Source organism: Bison bison, unplaced genomic scaffold, assembly GCF_000754665.1.
Source record: "Bison bison bison isolate TAMUID 2011002044 unplaced genomic scaffold, Bison_UMD1.0 scf7180017864384, whole genome shotgun sequence".
NCBI lineage: Eukaryota > Metazoa > Chordata > Mammalia > Artiodactyla > Bovidae > Bison > Bison bison.
In genome coordinates this window covers 13,822,899-13,843,849 of record NW_011494956.1, presented here as the reverse complement: position 1 = coordinate 13,843,849, position 20,951 = coordinate 13,822,899, and positions in this window count along the sequence as shown.

Sequence of the window (20,951 nt, the reverse complement as noted above, 5' to 3'; positions counted from 1 at the left end):
TCATAACTTTTCTTCCAAGGAGTAAGTGTCTTTTAATTTCATGGCTTCAGTCGCCATCTGCAGTGATTTTGGAGCCCCCCAAAATAAAATCTCTCACTGTTTCCATTGTTTCCCTATCTATTTGCCTTGATTCATGGACCTGACATTCCAGGTTCCTATGCAATATTGCTCTTTACAGCATCGGACCTTGCTCTATCACCAGTCACATCCACAACTGGGTTTTGTTTTTGCTTTGGCTCCATCCCTTCATTCTTTCTGGAGTTATTTCTCCTCTGATCTCCAGTACCATCTTGGGCACCTACTGACCTGGGGAGTTCCTCTTTCAGTATCCTATCATTTTTGCCTTTCATACTGTTCATGGGCTTCTCAAGGCAAGAAAACTGAAGTGGTTTGCCATTCCCTTCTCCAGTGGACCACATTCTGTCAGACCTCTCCACCATGACCCACCCGTCTTGGGTGACCCCACATGACATGTCTTAGTTTTGTTGAGTTAGACAGGCTGTGGTGCATGTAATCAGATTGGCTAACTTTCTGTGATTATGGTGTCAGTGTGTCTGCCCTCTGATGCCCTCCTGCAACACCTACCGTCTTACTTGGGTTTCTCTTACCTTGGATGTCGGGTATCTCTTCACAGCTGCTGCAGCAAACTGCAGCCACTGCTCCTTACCTTGGACTCTGTGTATAGTTATTATGAAATACTGGCTGTATTCCCTGTATTGTACAGTGTATCATTATAGCTTATTCTATGCCTAATATTTTGTACCTCTTACTCCCCATCCCTATATTTATTTTCATCCTTTTTGTTAATGTGTTAAAGGCTATCATTTTTACTCTTAACACTTTCATCTGTTTACCATAGATTCTTAAATGTTTTTATTATCATTGTTTTCTAAATATTCTTCAGTTTGGATTTGTATTTCTTTTTTGACCCCAGAGTTTGATTATCAGAGAATTAAAAAATTTCAGATGGAAATAATTTTATTTTTCAATATTGTATTTTAATTTCTAGTTTTCTGTATAATGATCAAAGGATATTTTCTATGTATTTCCTACTTTTCGAAATTTTTTGAGCTTTCCTTTGTGGCTGAATATGTATCCACATGTATAATTATACCCCATGAATACTTGAAAATAAGATGTGGCCTATTTTAAGGTGAAGATTTCTGTATAGGTTAATTATATATTAATTGGACTTCTGGGATGGCTGAGATGGTAAAGAACCTTCCTGCAATGCAGGAGACCTGGGTTCCATCCCTGGGTCAGGAAAATCCCCTGGAGAAGAAAATGGCTACTTACTCCAATATTTTTCCCTGGAAAATTCCATGGACACGGGACCCTGGCAGACTATAGTCCATGGCCACAAAGAGTCAGACATGACTGAGTGACTAACACTTTTTCATCTTATTATGTTAAGTAGGTCTGTGATTTTTTCCCAGTACTTTTTATCCTCTTACTATGTCTTAAACTGAGAAACCTAAATTAAATCTTACTAGTATATTTCTAATATTGCTGCCTCAATATTAAATAATGTTTTATCTTCATTGTGAACTTGAACTTTTTAGCATTATCAAGTCCCCTTTTTGCATGCTTATCACTTTGCAGTCTGAATTCTACCTTATCTGATAATAAGATCAAGTCTTGTAGGTCTTGTGTTGTTTGTTTGGCTTGTACACCTTCATCTCTACCTTTGTTTTCAGCCTTCTTGAATCACTTTGTTTCCAGAGTGCTTCCTGTACAGAGTCTAGAGTTAAAGAGTTTTGAAAATCAGTGAGTGAAGCTTATTACATTAATCGCTATGTAGATGTTCTTGGTGTTATGTCTGCCATGTTTTTCTTGTAGTATTCCTTCGTGAAAGCTATTGATTTATTTATAGTTTATGGTGAAATGCTTGATCACAGTGGTGGATTAAAATGGCTACAGATTCCTCAACTCTCCTCTCAGAGGTAGGATCTATGTCCCCTTGCCTAAAATCTGGGTAACTTCTACTTTTTTCTTTTGAATGCACCATGTATGACAGCCAAGACCACCATGTTGGAGAGGCTATATGAACGAACTTTGAGATTACCTGGGTGGGAAAGTAGTTTCGCTGAGCCTAGACCTCATCATGTTAGTGAAGCCTTCTTGAACCTCCAGACCAACCAAGTCACAAGTTGAACACTACCAAGTGACCCCAGTTCAGTTCAGTTCAGTTCAGTCAGTCGTGTCTGACTCTTTGCAACCCCATGGACTGCAGGACGCCAGGCTTTCCTGTCCATCACCAACTCCAGGAGTATACTCAAACTCATGTCCTTTGAGTTGGTGATGCCATCCAACCATTTAATCCTCAGTCGTGCCCTTCTCCTCCTGTTTCCAATCCTTGCTAGCATTAGGGTCTTTTTCAAAGAATCAGTTCTTCGCATCGGGTGGTGAAAGTATTGGAGTTTCAGCTTCAACATCAGTCCTTCCATTGAATATTTAGGATTGATTTCCTTTAGGATAGACTGGTTGGATCTCCTTACAGTCCAAGAGACTCTCAAGAGTCTTCTCCAACACCACAGTTCAAAAACATCAATTCTTTGGTTCTCAGCTTTCTTTATGGTCCAACTCTCACATCCATACATGACTACTGGAAAAACCATAGCTTTGACTAGATGGACCTTTCTTGGCAAAGCAATTTCTCTGCTTTTTAATAAGCTGTCTAGGTTGGTCATAACTTTTCTTCCAAGGAGTAAGTGTCTTTTAATTTCATGGCTTCAGTCGCCATCTGCAGTGATTTTGGAGCCCCCCAAAATAAAATCTCTCACTGTTTCCATTGTTTCCCTATCTATTTGCCATGAAATAATGGGACCAGATGCCATGATCTTAGTTTTCTGAATGTTGAGTTTTAAGGCAATGTTTTCACTCTCCTCTTTCACTTTCATGAGGAAGCTCTTTAGTTCTACTTTCTTTCTGCCACCAGGGTGGTGTCATCTGCATATCTGAGGTTATTGACCCCAGTTGAAACCATGTGGAACAGAAAAATCACCCTGTGGAGTATTTTGTGAATTCCTGGCTTGGAAAAATATAAGTTATAATAAGTGGTTGTTGTTTTAAAGTGAAAGTGAAAGTCAGTCGTGTTTAACTCTTTGTGACCCCATGGATTATACAGTCAATGGAATTCTCCAGGCCAGAATACTGGAGTGGGTAGCCTATCCCTTCTAGAGCAGATCTTCCCAACCCAGGAATCGAACCAGGGTCTCCTGCATTGCAGGTGGATTTTTTACCAACTGAGCTATCAGGGAAGCCCATGGTTGTTGTTTTAAGCCACTAAATTTTAGGTTGTTTGTTATAGTCATTGTTGCTGTTTAGTCACTAAGTCACGTCTGACTCTTTGCAGCCGTATAGACTGCAGCACGCCAGGCTCTTGTATCCTCTACTATATCTTGGAGTTTGCTCAAAGTCATGCCTCTGAGTCAGTGATCCTATCTAACCATCTTGTCCTCTGCTGCCCCCTTCTTCTTTTGCCTTCAATCTTTTCCAGCATCATGGTCTTTTCCAATGAGTCAGCACTTTGTATCATGTGGCCAAAGTATTAGAGCTTCAGCATCAGACTTTTCAATGAATTTCAGAGTGGATTTCCTTTAGGATTGGCTGGCTTGATATCCTTGCAGTCCAAGGGACTCTCAAGAATCTTCTATAGCACCAGAATTCAAAAGCATCAGTTCTTTGGCACTCAGCCTTGTTTATGCTCCAACTCTCATATCTGTATATGACTACTGGAAAAACCATAGCTTTGACTCTAGGACCTTGTTTAGCAACATGATGTCTTTGGTTTTTAATACGCTTTCTAGATTTGTCATAACTTTCCTCACAAGAAGCACACATCTTTTAATTTCATGCCTGCAGTCATTGTCAGCAGTGATTTTGGAGCCCAAGCAAAGAAAATCTGTCACTGCTTCTACGTTTTCCCCTTCTATGCCATAAAGTGATGGGACCAGATGCCATAATCTTAGTTTTATGTATGTTGAGTTTGAAGCCATCTTTTTCACTCTCCACTTCACCCTCATCAAAAGGCTCTTTAGTTCCTCTTCAATTTCTGCCATTAGAGTGGTATCATCTTCATAATTGAGGTTAATATTTATCCTGGTAATCTTGATTCCAGCTTGTGAGTCATCCAGCCTGGCATTTCACATGATTCACTCTGCATATAAGTTAAATAAACAGAGTGACAATATACAGCCTGACATCCTCCTTTCCTAATTTGGAACCAGTTCACATCCCGTTCTAACTGTTGCTTCTAGACCTGCATACAGGTCTCTCAGGACACAGGTAACGTGATCTGGTACTCCCATCTCTTGAAGAATTTTTCAGTTTGTTGTGATGCACACAGTAATGGCTTTTGCTTAGTAATGAAGCAGAAGTAAATGTTTTTCTGGAATTCCCTTGCTTTCTCCATGAGTGAATGTTGACAATTTGATCTCCAGTTCTTCCTTTTCTAAACCCATCTTGTACATCTGGAAGTTCTCAGTTCACATATTATTGAAACCTAGCTTGAAGAATTTTGAGTTTAACCTTGCTAGCATGTGAAATGAGTGCAATTGTGCCATACTTTGAACATTCTTTGGCATTGCCTTTTTGTGGAATTGGGATAAAAACTGACCTTTTCCAGTCCTGTGGCCACTGCTGTTTTTTCCAAATTTGCTGGCATTTTGAGTGCAACACTTTAACAGCATCATTTTTTAGGACTTTAAATGAAAGTGAAAGTCACTCAGTTGGGTCCGACTCTTTGTGACCCCTGGACTATAGAGTCCATGGAATTCTCTAGGCCAGAATACTGGAGTGGGTAACCTTTCCCTTCTCCAGGGCATCATCCTAACCCAGGGATCGAATCCAGGTCTTCCACACTGCAGGCGGATTCCCTACCGGCTGAGGCACAAGGGAAGCCCAAGAATACTGGAGTGAGTAGCCTGTCCCTTCTCCAGTGGATCTTCCCAACCCAGGAGTTGAACTGGTGTCTCCTGCATTGCAGGAGGATCCTTTACCAACTGAGCTATCAGGGAAGCCCAAGACTTTAAATGGCTCAGCTGAAATTCTGTCACTTCCACTAGCTTTGTTTGTAGTATTGCTTCCTGAGCCCACTTGACTTCCCACTCCAGGATGTCTGGCTCTAGTTTGAGTGACCACACCATCCTGGTTATCCAGGTCATTAAGACCTTTTTTTGTTTAGTTCTTCTGCGTATTCTTGCCACTTCTTAATCTCTTCTGCGTCTGTTAGGCCCCTACCATTTCTGTCGTTTATCATGCCCATCATTGCATGAAATGTTCCCTTGACATCTCCAGTTTTCTTTAAGAGGTCACTAGTCTTTCCCATTCTATTGTTTTCCTCTATTTCTTTGCATTGTTCATTTAAGAAGACCTTCTTATCTTTCCTGGCTATTCTCTGGAACTCTGCGTTCAGTTGAGTATATCTTCCTTTTCCCCTTGCCTTTTGTTTCTCTTCTTTCCTCAGCTATTTGTAAGGCCTCCTCAGACAACTGCTTTGCTTTCTTGCATTTCTTTTTCTTTGGGATGGTTTTGGTCACTGGTCCATGTACAGTATTACAAATCTCCATCCATAACTCTTCAGGAACTCTTTCTACCAGCTCTAATCCCTTGAATCTGTCCATCACTTCCACTGTATAAATCATAAGGAATTTTCTCTAGGTCATACCCATATGGCCTAGTGATTTTCCCTACTTTCTTCAATTTAAGCCTGAATTTTGCAATAAGTTGCTGATGAGCTGAGCCTCAGTCAGCTCCAGGTTTTGTTTTTGCTAATTGTGTGAAGTGTCTCCATCTTTGGCTGTAAAAAGCATAATCAATCTGATTTGGGTATTGACCATCTGTTGACGTCCATGTGTAGTCATCTTGGGTTGTTGGAAAAGGCTATTTGCTATGACCAGCATGTTCTCTTGACAAAATTCTATTTAGCCCCATTCCATTATGTACTCCAAGACCAAACTTGCCTGTTATTCTGGGTATCTCTTGACTGCCTGGTTTTGCATTCCAATCCTCTTTGATGAAAAGGACATCTTTTTTGGCTGTTAGTTCTAGAAGGTGTTGTAGGTCTTCATAGAATCAGTCAGCTTCAGCTTTTTTGGCATCGTTGGGCCATAGACTTGGGTTACTGTGATGTTGAATGGTTTGCCTTGGAAATGAACCAAGATCATCCTCCATTTTTGAAGTTACACCCAAGTATTGCATTTCAGAGTCTTTTGTTGACTCTGAGGGCTACTCCATTTTTCCTAAGGGATTCTTGCCCACAGGAGTAGATATAATGGTCATCTGAAATAAATTCACGCATTCCCATCCATTTTAGTTCAGTGATTCCTATGATGTCGATGTTCACTCTTGCCATCTCCTGCTTAGTCATGTCCAATTTACCTTGATTCATGGACCTAACATTCCAGGTTCCTATGCAGTACTCTTCTTTACAGCACTGAACTTTACTTTCACCAACAGACACTACTGAGCATCATTTCTGCTTTGGCCCAGTTGCTTCATTCTTTTTGGAGTTATCAGTAATTGCCCTCTGTTCTTTCCCAGTAGCATATTGGATATCTTCTTACCTGGAGGGCTCATATTCTGGTGTCATATTTTTTGCCTTTTTATACTGTTCATGGGGTTCTCTTGGCAAGAATTCTGGAGTGGGTTGCCATTTCCTCCTCTAGGGGACCATGTTTTATCAGAACTCTGAACTGTGACCCATCCATCTTGGGTAACCCTGCATGCATGGCTCATAGCTTCAGTGAGTTATATAAGACCCTTTGCCACAACAAGGCTGTGATCCATGAAGGGGAGTTTGTTACTGAGTAGTGGACAAACTGAAATGTTCAGTTTTCTTCTGCCCTGGAGAACAATTTCCTCATGAGCATTCATCATGTGTTACAAAGTTTTACTTCTCTTTTCCATATTTATTCTTCTACTATCTTTCTCTGAATGCTTTATCAATTTCCTTTTTTTTCATTGCTACCATTGAAAAAGTTAGATTGTCCTAGACTAGCTGTGTTTTGCAAGTGGAGAGTAAGGAAGGGCCAAAGTCAATATCTGGGTTTTTCAACACATGTGAGCCTCTTCTTTCTCTACTGCCATAGAGACAAGCTGCTTCCTGAAGATATGGTTTTTCTGTGTGACTTGTAATATGTCACTGAAACAAACTGGATTGAGGCTACTTTGCCCTCTTGTTCTACTCACTTTTGTTTCTGTACTGATTGCTTGCAAACAAAGAGATACTTTGTAGATACTTTGTAGATAAACATGTAGATATTGCTCTTCAGCCTAAGCCCTCTCTTCCAGGAAATGTATTTTTGGTGGCATTTTCTGAGATCTGCTGCCCCTGAATCTTTCTACTACTCTTCACAGTTCTCTTGTTTTTATGACACTTTGGGGCAACCCTTAGACATATTTTAGGGCTTCCCTGGTGGCTCAGATGGTAAAGAACCTGACTGCAATGCAGGAGACCCAGGTTTGATCCCTGGGTTGGGAAGATCCCCTGGAGAAAGGAATGGCAACCCACTCAAGTATTCTTGCCTAGAGAATTCCATAGACAGAGGAGCCTGGCAGGCTGCAGTCCATGGGGTCACAAAGAGTCAGACACGACTGAACGATTAACACTTTCACTTTAGACATATTTCGGAGGCTGCAGATTGAATCTATCTCTTTTATACATGAAAATGGAGTCTTCTGGCTTTGCTCTTATTGTTTCTTTTTGGTTTTGTACATAGCCATAGTGATCCTAGAAGTGAAATAATTCTCTCAATTTCAAGAAAATTGCTTTAATGCACTGCTTCGATTTCTTTGTCTAGACACAATTTGGTTATTCTGTTCATAAGCAGCTGTGTGTATCTGTGTGTGTGTTTCAACCTGACTGTAAAGGGATTTGAAAGAAGGGTACAAGGTTGAATTACTGGTAAATGCATCACTGTTCAATCATGCTTTGGCCAGATGGTGGATTTTCAACTTATCTATGAAGATACGGTAATAATCAATAAACACAAAATGAAACAAAGGTAAAGAAGCTCCCAGAGGATCATAAGTGATCTTATATATATATTTGGAAAGTTTCCAGCCACAATGGAAACATTTCCAGTAATTAAAACTTGTGGCTTCTCCAATCACTACAGCATTTGTCTTTCTCCATTACCCCTCTATACTGACTGCTTTCCCACTTTGGTCTTCCTTTTACAAATGAGGTAACTTTTTCAGAGTTTTTCCTATCCTCTAAATTTTTCATGCTATATAGCACCTTGACAGGGGGAAGAGTTATTTTTCTCAAGACCTTTATTTTATTTTTCCATCTTTCTGTACAACATTTTTCTTATCTGACTTTTTCCTTTCAATTTAATATTTTTCCTTCAGTGTTTCTTATCTGTCCTTCATCTCTGATATATTCCCTATCTTGGTTTCTCTCTCCAATTTCTTTTTTATTCATTCTTCTCCCCTCAAAATCTCACCATCTTTCTAGCCACACCAAAGTGTCATCCAAATTTTCTTTTCAAGTTTCTCTGTCATGAACTACATTTAATAGTAATTGTCTTTGTCTGCGTGGGCTGCTATAACAAAATACTACAGACTGGGTGACTTAAACAACAGAAATTTATTTTTCACAGTGTTGGAGTCCGGGAGTTTGAGATCAAAGTGCTGGCCAATTTGGTTCCTAGGAAGGACCCTCTTCCTGGCTCACGGATGGCCGTCTTCTTGCTATGTCCACGCATGGCGAAGAGACAGGGTTCTGGTGTCTCCTTCTCTTCTTATAAGGGCACCACTCCTATGGGATTAGTATCTCACCCTTATAACCTCATTTATCCTTTATCACCTCCTCTCAGGTCCTATCTCCAAATACAGTCACATTGAGGGTTAGGGCTTTAATATATGAACTAGGGTTTGGGGAGGACACAGTTCAGTCCATAGCAGGACTTTATGTAACTACTGATATGTTTTTATTTGGCAAGAAGTTGCTGTTTTCTCATATACCATTATACAGGTTTCTTCATTATTACACGCTACTATGGTGCTTTCTATGGAGGCAATGCAAACTATTTCTTTTTAATTGTGGTAAAAAACACATAACATGCACTTACAGTTAGTAATAGCAGGGCTGGGATACATTGTGTTTAAATTGAATTCAAACTGAGTGGAAGTTATCTCCTTAACCACTCTTCTATACCACATTTTTATTTTGTCTCTAAAAATAAAACAGGTGTGTGCTGAGTCTCTTCAGTTGTGTCTGACTCTTTGCAACCCTATAGACTGTAGCCCACCAGTCTCTTCTGTTCATGGGATTCTTCAGTCAAGAATATTAGAGTGGTTTGCCATGCCCTCCTCTAGGGGATCGTCCCAACCCTGGGATTAAACCTGTCTCCTGCATCTCCTGTATTGCAGGCAGGTTCTTTACCCACTGAGCCACCTGGGAAGCACCAAAATAAAATATGCTATGGAATTTCCTGGCAGTCTAGTGGTTAGGAATCCATACTTTCAGTGCTGAGGGTCCAGGTTCAATCCCTGGTCAGGAAACTAAGATCCCATAAACTATGGGGTACAGCCAGAAAATGTTAATATGGATGAGGTATTTACTATATGATGGTCCAGAGTTTATATAAAATGAATCTGTTAGAATACTTGATTTGTACTTCCAGTGATTGAAAATGATTAAAGCAATTAATGTAAAACTGACATGAAAAGGCATTTACTTATTCTTGCAGAATGTGTTTTCCTAAGGTGAGTGGGCATAGAATAGGATTTCTCAACTTCAATACCTCTGACATTTAGGGCTGGATAATTGTTTTGGGAGGCTGTCCTGTGTGTTGTAGGATGTTTACTGCCATCCCTGGGCTCTTTCCCAGAGATGACAACATCACCACTCCCCTCAGGCGTAACAGTGAAAATACCAACAGATGTTGCCAAATGTCCCCTGGGGGCAAAATCTCCCACAGCTGAGAACCACTTTTCGGAATACAAAAATATTCCTTTATTTACATCTTGAACTAGTCATTTGGATGTTTTCTGTGTTAAAACAACAACAACAACAAAACATCTATTTTGAGTACAAGTTATGTTCCAGGTATTTTTGAAGTGCTTCACAGGTATTAACTCATCTAATCCCTCCAAGTTATAAGGTAGATACTTATAATATATACAAATTATAATCCCCCAACCTTATAAAGTAGACACTTTATAAAGTAGATGCAGTGCATTTGTTAGAGGAAATACAAACCCTGTTAGTCTGATGGGAAAGCCCCCTCTCCCTATTACTTTCCATAATGCTTAATTTCCTCTTTGGCTGTGCTAGTGACTTCCAATTGCCTTTCTTTCTTTCTATCTTTTTTTTTTTTTTGCTATGCTGTGGCATGTGGGATCTTAGTTTCCTGACCAGGGATCAAACCCACTTGCCCTGCAGTGGAAGCACGGAGCCCTAACCACTGGTTATTCAATTGCTAAGTTGGGTCTGACTCTGTACCTCCATAGACCATAGCCCACCAGGCTCCTCTGTCCATAGGATTTCCCAGGCAAGGGTACTAGAGTGGGTTGCCATTTCCTTCTCCAGGGGATCTCCCTGACCCAGGGACTGAACCCCAGCTCTTGCATTGGTAAGCAGATTATTCTACCATTGAGCCACCAGGGAGTTCCCTCCAATTGTCTTTCTTGATAAAGTTTTTGATGTTATGTGATGAGAAATGGAGTATTTCCTGCCGCATTAATAAACAAGAATGTCACAGTCATCAGCCACAGAACCTTGCCAAAGTGAGCTAGTGAGCCCTAAGGGCTCTCAGGAAGGAGAATACCTGCCACCTAGCAGCCAGCAGTCTGCAGCCACTGCTTACAGTAAGCCCAAAGGAAGCTCAGCATGTGAAAAATACAGGATACTGGCCCCAAATAGCTGAAATGCATATGAAAGGCTTGATTTCAGTGAGGCTGAACTCCTGCATCTTCCCATATATAGAAAAGTGCTAAATTCCTTAACTTGAGATATCTGGTTTTCTTTAATTAGCACTAATCTTTTGTTGTTTAAACTACTTGGCATTTGTTGCAAACTTCTATATTACATGACTCCTCCCCATCCCTCCTGGGAGCACTTCTCTCAGGGTTACCTGAGACACAGTCTCCCCGGCTTGAAGTCTAAAAAATTTCCACTGAATGAAACATAACTCTTGCCTTTTAGGTTGTGACTAAGTTTTAAGTTGACAGTGACTAATTGATAAAAGTAATAAAAATATGAAATAATTATTTTTCTCACAGGAGAGAATATGTACTAGATTAATAGAAAAGAATATAATATAGTGATTACTTAGGCTATCTTGGCCTCCGAAGTGTTCCTTTTCAGCCATTTCCCCAAACTGCTCATGTTTCTGGATCATTTATCTACCAAAACATGTCTAGAAAGAAGCATTTTGAGTAGAACCATACAGTTTTTTTGCCCTATCTGCCTAACACTTCTACTACTATTTTTCTTTAAATCACTCACTTTTGTTTGAAACTTAAACACTTTCTTTAGCTTTATCACACCGAGTATTATCCATGGACTTATGGTTCAAATATGCTTGTTATATATTTTTTTTACATATTAAAATAAATGCATAAATTAATTGTTGAGGGTGTTAAAGTATATTTAAAATAAAAAGTAATCATCTTTATGTTGCCAAAAATCAGTTATTGCACCTCCAGTGGTCTGCATTGTAGGAATCCAAGCTGTGCTGTGCTTGTGGGGTCCTTGCCCATCTTTCCTGTCCCCTGCATCCAAGACCATGAGCTCCTGGAGGGCAAGACTGGCTTTCATCTCTGTATCACCATATCACTGAGCCTGAGACTTGAGGCATAACATGCAGAGGCTTCCCTAGTGGCTCAGAGAGTAAAGAATCTCCCCACCATGTAGGAGACCTGGCTTTGATCCCTGGGTCAGGAAGATCCCCTGGAGAAGGAAATGGCTACCAACTCCAGTTTTCTTGCCTGGGAAACCCCGTGGACAGAGAAGCCTGCTGGACTGCAGTCCATGGGGTCACAAAAGAGTTAGACACACCGAGTGACTAACCCACACAATAAATGTTGGATGAATGAATGTTTCTCTCACCATCGCAAGTGATATACCATTAGCTCATGGAAATATTTGCTATTTTCTTTCACTTTGATTCCCAACCTCTGAGCACTCAAACATGGAATGAAAACACAAAGAAGCACCAAAACATGTAGAAGTGCAGCCATGCTTGTTTTTCTACCTCCCCAAATTTTACAAATTGTTGTTTTTATTTAGGATAGAACAAAGATATATTTTTCTTTTATAATATGTTAAAAAAAAAGAAGTCGTTTGTTCCATAGAGGTTCCCATCCTCTAACTTTTGATTTTCCTGTTATTGAAATTCATTTTCCTTTAAAACTTTAATTATTTGTTTATTTTTGGCAAGTCTACTTTGTAGGTGGTGGTATGTTCTTTCATCATAACTTCTGGTTCGTGGCTTTGATGATCACATGCTACAAATACATCAATGCATGAGGAGTTAATTAAACTGTGACAGTTTAATTCTGCCATTTCTCCTTTTTTTTAAGCTACAATGTCTATGAAAAGAAACTTCCCTTCAAATATTTTCTTACCTTGAGGCATGGGTTATTTAGCAAATTTGGTCAAATATCTGCTTTTTAAAAACATTTATTTACAGTTTTAAATATAACCAGTTGCCTTCCTGGCATCCTCCATAGGAATTTTTGTTTTATTATAAATGTAAATGAAATATGAATAAGCAATTGATACAGTGAGTCAGAGTTATTGATCCAATTTTGGACTGTGGTAGTCTCTTCAGTTTGGCTCTGGAGATCCTTTACTATAGTCCTGATAAATTTTGATAGTTTCCTTGCTGTCTGTCTTGACAAAATGTTTTAAACTCATCTTGTCCATTTCCTACTCCAGACCTGGAATCAACCATTTCTTTGAGGAGACTTGATTCCTTTTAGTAGGAAATGACTGTTTGAAACCATAATCTAGGTGCTAGTGGTGTTCATTGCTACAGAGTTGATCATAATTTCGAAGCTTTTTCAAAGTTGAAGTTAGTCTATACATATTTCTCTTAAAGATAGACTCCACCGTTAAGTTTATATCCAGCCCTTCTAGTCAAATTCAGAAACTTCAGGCCTATAGAGTTGTTACTCCAGGCATCTTACACAATGCTTAACATCTTAGTTTTGAGAAATACTTGTAAAAATCATTCATTTTATTTATCCCATAATACAACTATCTCATATTAACAATATTAGCATTACTGGCATTACAGCAATTTGTTTACTAATGGTTTTTCCTAGTATTTTTTCCTGTTTTTTTGTTTGTGTTACTGTTGTTCTTAGGTTATATCCCTTAAGGCATATATAGTCAAATTATGATGTTGTAAAGTTGTTTGGAATAACTCCTTTGTGTTGTTATGCCAGGAAATTTTGATTCTTAGGAATTGCTTTATTTCTTTCTTTAATGTTATCTTATAATTGTGTAAAATATTTACATGATTAAAAGATTAAATCTACAAGGCAAGTTATATTCAAAGGAGTCCAGCTTCTATATTTATCCCCTAACCAACACTCTTCTCTCTTCTATAGGTTACCATTCTTTAAAAGATTTATGATTTTTAATATCAGCAAATATATGTCTATATCCCTCCTCTGAGATAAAAAGAAGACACTATAAATGTTTCCTCATTTTACTTTTTTTCCACATAATAATATGTCTTGGAGATTTCTCAATAGTGTACAGTAAGATATTCCCCATTCCCTTTTGTGAATGGATAAAACTCCACTGCATGGAGGTACCATAGTTTATTCAATCATTTCTGTTGCTAGGTATTTGGATTTTTTCCAGTCTTTTACACTCCCAAATAATGTCACAGTTAGGAATCTTGCATCTTTTTATTACTTTTGTCAGGGTGGCCTTGTACATGTAGCCTTTGTTTTTGTGAGTGTTAGCTTTATTTAAGAATATCTTTTACTATTTCTGTTAGCCAGGATCTAGGAGTAGTTAATTCTTTCACATTTAATTTTTTAAAAACATGTTTTTTGCCTTCACTTTATATGCTAGTTTTGCTAAGAATGTTAAATTGTTGCTTGTATTCTCTCAGCACATTGAAGACAGTACTTTATTGGCTTCTGTTGCTGCTGGTGAGCACTTTGCTGTTAAGATCTATAGCTATTCCTTTATAGGTATTCTACCCTTTCCTTCTGGTTGCCGTAAGAGATTCTTTTAGTTTCAGATTTCTTACAGTTTCACTAAGGTATGCCTGGTGTGCCATAGTTTTATTTACTCTGCTTCGTTTTCATTTCAATTCCTTAATCTGAAGAGTCTTATTTTTTGACAATCCTGAAAAAACTTCTTAGCCATTTTTTTTTCCTGTTATTACCTCTTCTCCATTCCATCTCCTTTACCCTACCACCTTATCCTTCTTGTGCTCCTATTAGTTGAATTTGTGCTTTCTCATTATACTGTCTATGTTTCTTGATTTCTCTTGCATATTAAAAAAAATTCTTATGGTCTCTCAGTTTAGCAGTTTTAGTAACTGTAATTTTTTGTGTGAGTTGCATTCATGTCCTTACTATGTTGCTTATAGTGAAGAGTAATTGTGTTCATAATAGGATTCTCACTGGGATTTGTGCTTGCCCTGAAATGGTCACTAAAAGATTAAAAACTGAGGAGAAGAAGCTCTCAAGTTTTTCACACTCTAAAGAGGGCCCCCCAGCAGTTAGGGCTTATTAATAATCTAATTGACTCTGCTATCTCCAGAAATACCCAGGAGCTTAACTATGTAATCAGAATATGAAAGAGAGAAGGAAATCACAACCGGAAGTCGTCAGTTGTCTAGTAGTCATCACTCTTCCCTGTCCCTCAAAACCAGGTGAGGCACCAAGTAACATTGGCATCTTGTTCCCCAGGTGGATAGTAGACTTGCTGATGTGCTTCTGTGCCTACCTGGGCATCAGGTAAAGAGAAACTGGGAAGGATGGGAGTGTGGAGAAGCATGGGGCCTCCAGGCAGGAGCCAGGAGCCCTTTCTGTTCTTTGGTGGATCGTATTCACTTGGGTCAAATAGACACTGTGAAAGGTAGTCTTGACTGAATATTTTTCCAGATGCTTCCTAAGAGAGCGGGAAGGCCACTGAGTGAGGAGATGGCAGGGACAAGAGGTGGTGGAATAGACGCTGAGTCACCACCAGTGGCTCTCTGAGGGGGATGAGGAGACCCAGAGGGTGTTCTGGGGAGATCACAAGAACATCTAGCTGTGCTTTGCCTTTCTGGAGAATAATTTTTTTTTAAATTATTTACTCATTTAGTTGCATCAGGTCTTGGTTGACGCATGCGGGATCTTTCCTTGGGGCATGTGGCTCTCTCTCTAGTTGTGGCGCCCAGGCTCTAGAGTGCACAGTCTTAGTAGCTGCAGCGCGTGGGCCCAGTAGTTGTGGTCTGCAGGCTTAGTGGCCCTGCAGCATGTGGGATCTTAGTTCACCCACCAAGGATGAAACCTGCAACCCCTGCATTGGAAGGTGGATTCTCAATCACTGAATCACCAGGGAAGTCCCTCTAGAATCTTTTCCCCTGCTTTAATCATTAATGTTACTGCTTTTGAGTAGAATCCTTGTTGCTTTAATTTTTTTCCCTGTGGGTGAATACATTTATTGCTGTGCTGGACTTCACTATGTTTTACTCATCTTGTTTGCTATATTAATTTCAACACTGACCTTTTAGCCTCCTTAGGCTGCATTTTGACATACAGCTCCCTGGTGTTTGATGCAGTCCTTCATCCTTCACACTAACCTCGAACCTGTCCGAGTCCAATCAGCATTTGTGGCTGGCCTCCTCTCCTGTATCCAGGGGCCCTATCACCACCCTCTCTTTCTGCACAGACTAAGCCCTCCCTTGCAGCTGCAGCCATAGTCCGTCTTAATGCTCCTCATGACCAGCCCTCACATGCGCTTTGCGCTCCACTGAAGGGGCCACTTGTGCAATCAGGTAGGAAGAGATCGATTTTTCCAGAGTGATTTATACTCTCTGATAATTGAGCTATCATCAGTGACACTGCTGAGCCCGCAAAAGAAAGTGGTACCTCTGGTTACAGGGAGAGCTCAGTCCTTGGAAGCATCTGAAAATGATGATGGGACCATCTGAATTTTTTAGCATCATCAGGGACCCGCAGTCAGTATACATGAATTTAAAGGAAATAAATATTCTATATTCAAGAAATAAATAATAAAAACTATTTTATTAATAAAAGAGGTTATGGGCAAAGCCAAAGAGATCCCCTTGAAGTTTGATGCTATCCCCATATCCTTTGTGGTCTTCCCTGGTGGTACAGAGGATAAAGAATCTTCCTGCAGTTCAGAGACCCAGGTTCTATCCCTGGGTCAGGAAGATCCCATGGAGAAGGAAATGGCAACCCACTCCAGTATTCTTGCCTGGAAAATCCCATGGACAGAGGAGCCTGGTAGGCTACCGTCCATGGGGTCACAAGTCAGACATGACTTAGTGACTAAACCAAACCATATTCTTTGTACTTCTTTCTATAGACAGAGCTTGTCAGGCAAGATGATATGATGATCTCCTGTCCTGTGGTTTTATCATCTCTCAACGAACAGATATATATCACCAGTCATTGCAATACCATGCTGCACAAGTAGTAGTTAAAAATGTACTTGACAGAGAAATTTGGGTTTGAGTATTTACTTGTTTTATGATGTTGGGCAAGTTACTCATCCTTTCTGAGCTTTGGTTTCCTTGTAATAATCCCTATCAACAAGAAAACTGATGCAATGAAATACTGACATCTGGCCTATCAACTCCCATAGTGACTTCTTTTGGATCATGACTACAAAACCCGCTTGGGAATGAGCTTGGAGTTTTATTTCTCTTCTCTTTGCTTTTCTGTTTTATTTTCTCCAATTGGAGAGAAAGTTATGCAAGTTAAATTATTGGACAAAGGTGTAATTGCAGAATTTTATAAATATTGAAAATGGCATCTAAACCTAAACAGACATTTCTCCAGAGAAGATAAACAGATGGTCAATAAACACATGGAAATATGTTCAATATCACTCATTAGAGAACTGTAAGTCAAAACTACAATAAAATATTACCTTACACAGGTCAGAATGGCCATCATCAAAAAGATCTACAAACAATAAATGCTAGAGAGAATGTAGAGAAAAGGGAACTCTTTTGCACTGTTGGTGGGAATGTAAACTGATATAGTCAGTATGGAGATTCCTTAAAAAACTAGGAATAAAACTACCTTATGACACAATTCCACTACTAGGCATATACCCTGAGAAAACCATAATTGAAAAAGACACATGTACCGCAGTGTTCATAGCAACACTAATTATAATAGCCAGGACATGGAAGCAACCTAGAGATGTCCATCGACAGATAAATGGATAAAGAAGATATGGTAGATATACACAATGGAATATAACTCAGCCATAAAAAATAACAAATATGAGCCTGTTCTAGTAAGGTGGATGAACCTAGAGCCTGTTATACAGAGGGAAGTGAGAAAGATAAAAGCAAATATTGTATATTAATACACATATGGAATCTAGAAAAATGATATTGATGAACCTATTTGCAGAGAAGGAATGCAAGACACAGATACAGAGAACAGACTTGTGGACACAGTGGGAGAAGGAGAGAGTGAGAAGAATGGAGAAAGTCACATCAATATACACCCACTACCATGTGTAAAATAGATAGCTGGTGACAAGTTGCTACACAACACAGGGAGCCCAACCTGGCACTCTGTGATGACTTAGAAGGGTAGGGTTGGGGGAGGGGAGGGAGGCTCAGGAGGGAGGTGACATATGTAATGGTATGGCTGAATTGCATTGTTGTACAGCAGAAACCAACACAACATTGTAAAGCAATTTTCCTCCAATTAAAGAATAAAAAAAAAAAACAAAACAGAAATAAAAGAACAACAGAATTGCAAGAAAGCCATCTTCTGTGAAAACAGTGAGTCATGGGTGTGGATGGACTCTTTCACATTTTAACAGGGTTCCTAGGTCATGGGCCCTCTATTTATTGTCTTACCTTAGGCTGACTCCGTTTGACGACAGCTCTAAGAATTGATTTCTTTATCCACTGAGCACTTGAAACTGAGGAGGAAAGAGAAAATCTCTAGCTAGATTAAGGTTGGGGGGCCCTCTGCCCAGAGTTGTCTTCTTGGGTGGAGCTATACACAAAAGGCTAAATAGTAGGCATGTGGAACTTTGAGTTCCCTTGCTGATAAAACTTTCTAGCTCAGAATCTCAGGAACCCTACTGTCTTCCCCTCACTTCCTGCTGTTGAAGCCTGAACATGGTTTAGAATGGAAATGTTGGAAATTTAGAGCACAGCTTTTAAGTAAGACAGACGTGGACTCAATCCTGGTGTATGGTCAGTGCCCCGTAAATTGCATCTATTATTATTTTTACTCCCAGTTCAGCTTTTGTACTTCAATCACATTGATCCTTAATCTTCCTTTGAATGTTTCTGTGTAGAAGAGCCTTTAAGTGATTAGTTTTGGATTCTTAGCTTTTATATCCTGCATTTTGAATTCTGTCCATGTAGCCAACCTGACCGTGCTAATTGCAGCACTCTCAACACAGAGGATGTTTCTTGGATACAGGGTCTATTCCAAGCATTCAAGGAGGATTGATAGGTCATTCTGGGATGGGCTCCACTCTACTTTACAAATTCAATTTTTTTTTTTTTCTCAATATGTTCTAGAATCTGTCAAATGAGGGTCTTTAAACACTCATTTCAATAGCAGGGTTTTATGCAACACTGCTTATATTCCCATATATTCCCCAGTTTGGCTAAGAAATCTTATAAGAAGGGGTCAGGTGTCTGCTTTTGAAAATTACATTATATATTAGCACTTATCTTCTTCTCTTCTCATAGGTTGTCTGGAACTTTGCCACCGTATAGCTGAACACTCTTAGAATTTTTGTCAGCCTTTGTGTTGTTTCATTTTGGCATCCTCTTTGGCCTCAGAAGTTTCCTTTGTTTCGCACTCCATCACATTTTCTCTTGGTGGATACCCTCCATTTCTGGCTGTATCTCAAGTCATGCTTCCTTTGGAATGAGATGTCATTCCATGTAAACCCAATAATTTTAAAGATGATGATAATAGAGATTAGATTTACTAACCTCTAAAACATTCACCATGTATTAGACATTACTGTGACCACTTTATGTATATGAACACACTGAATGCTCACAACTGCTCCATGAAATACATACAATTATTGTCTTCTTTTTATAGGTGTGGAAACTGCTGTAAAAGAGTCTCAGGACCTTGGACAGCTGTACCAAGTAGACAGCAGCTAGCTTGGCTGCAGGTCTTCACGGACATTCAGGAGCTGACTTTGGAGAATTCCCTCTGTAGGTACCTCTAGGTTCTGGACACTGATGTCCAGGATCCTGGCTCAGACAGTCCTGAATACAGTGCTCTTGTCACTAGCGAGAGTCCAGCACAAAGATATTTCCTATGAAATTTACAAAATGCAGGAATAATGTGTCATTTCTGCAAGTCCCTATACAAACAACTCTGCCAGACAGACTTTATGACACTAACTTCATACTCAGAAGAAATAATATTAACTAATAAAAAAATACTAAAATAAGTTCACCTCCCTCCTCTTGCCATAAGGCTGGGAAGGTATTTTTAGAGCTTGTTTTCCAAACAAAGGAAGCTGAGCTGAAGAAGTCCATTTCATTTGAAAATCAGGTGAAAGTCAACAATATTGCAGATTATGAAATTAAAAACTGATAATTCTCCAGGAGAGTATCTTCACATGCAAACTAGTCACCAAGGTCAAAAAAAATTAGACAGACTTCAGTTCAACAACAGATAATTTTGAAAAAAGCCAATTTAGGAACTACCCACTAAGTGGGAGTTTGAAGGCTACAATTATTTTGTGGTTATCTAAAACTGACTTGTGTAGACACAGCCCATGCAAGGAAAGGGGACCATGATTTGAAACATGCTGCTGCCAACCAAACAATGAAATGAAGAGAACAATAAACAAAGGAAACCTTTCCAAAGGCTCTCTTCATTTACATTCTGAGATTACTGGCCTCATCTCTCTGCTGAAATAGCCTTGCGTTCCCAGCCGTCCAAAAGCATAATCAGGTGCTAACGGGAGCTTTGGCTCCAGCAAACTGCATGGAGAATATTTGAATACTGCCAAGACTATAGGTGCCTGTTTCGAGTTGTCATAGTATATGCTATAACATGTCATAAATAAGGGAGGTCTATTTATAAATCTGACATTAAAAATGTGTTCCTAAAATATCTCGTGTGTTCCCTGGCTATGTCAGCATAGAAATAATGTTAGTATTTGTTTATTTTACTGGACCACCCCATGAACCTGGGGGAAACATGTTAGAAAAAAAATTATAGCTACGCCAACTATTCTGGGAGATACACGAGCCCTCCATGTTTATCAGGTTGAGGGCACTGTATTTTGATGTCAATAAGCAATTTTTCCAGCCCGGTCTCCTGCCCGACCCTTTTAATCCATCAATATATTATTAGAGATAAAGTTGGTGGATGCCTGCTGCAGTTAGAAGATAAATGACATCTCTGAAGTCAGGCATTAAAGACTAGATTAAGGCCTTGTGACACCGTTTTCAGTGCTCATCTGTGCACTTCTGTTCAACCTATCACACTGAGTGACAAGAAAGAAAAATAATGAACTGGGCCAGGGGAAGAAGAAGGAAAAAAAAAAGGCAGAAAAAGAGAGAGATTTTTTTCCCCCCTAACACACAAACTACATCAGTTCATACTCAGGATTAGACTGCATTTAAAGAAAGGAAAAAAGAAAAGAAAATGGGGAATTGGGAAGGACAGGGAGGGAACTGTTCTATAAAGATGAAAATAGGCAGGCAAAAGACATTAAAGCCAAGAATTGCATTTCTGCCTGGCCCTGTGGCTGTGGTACCCCCACCTTCCTCCCA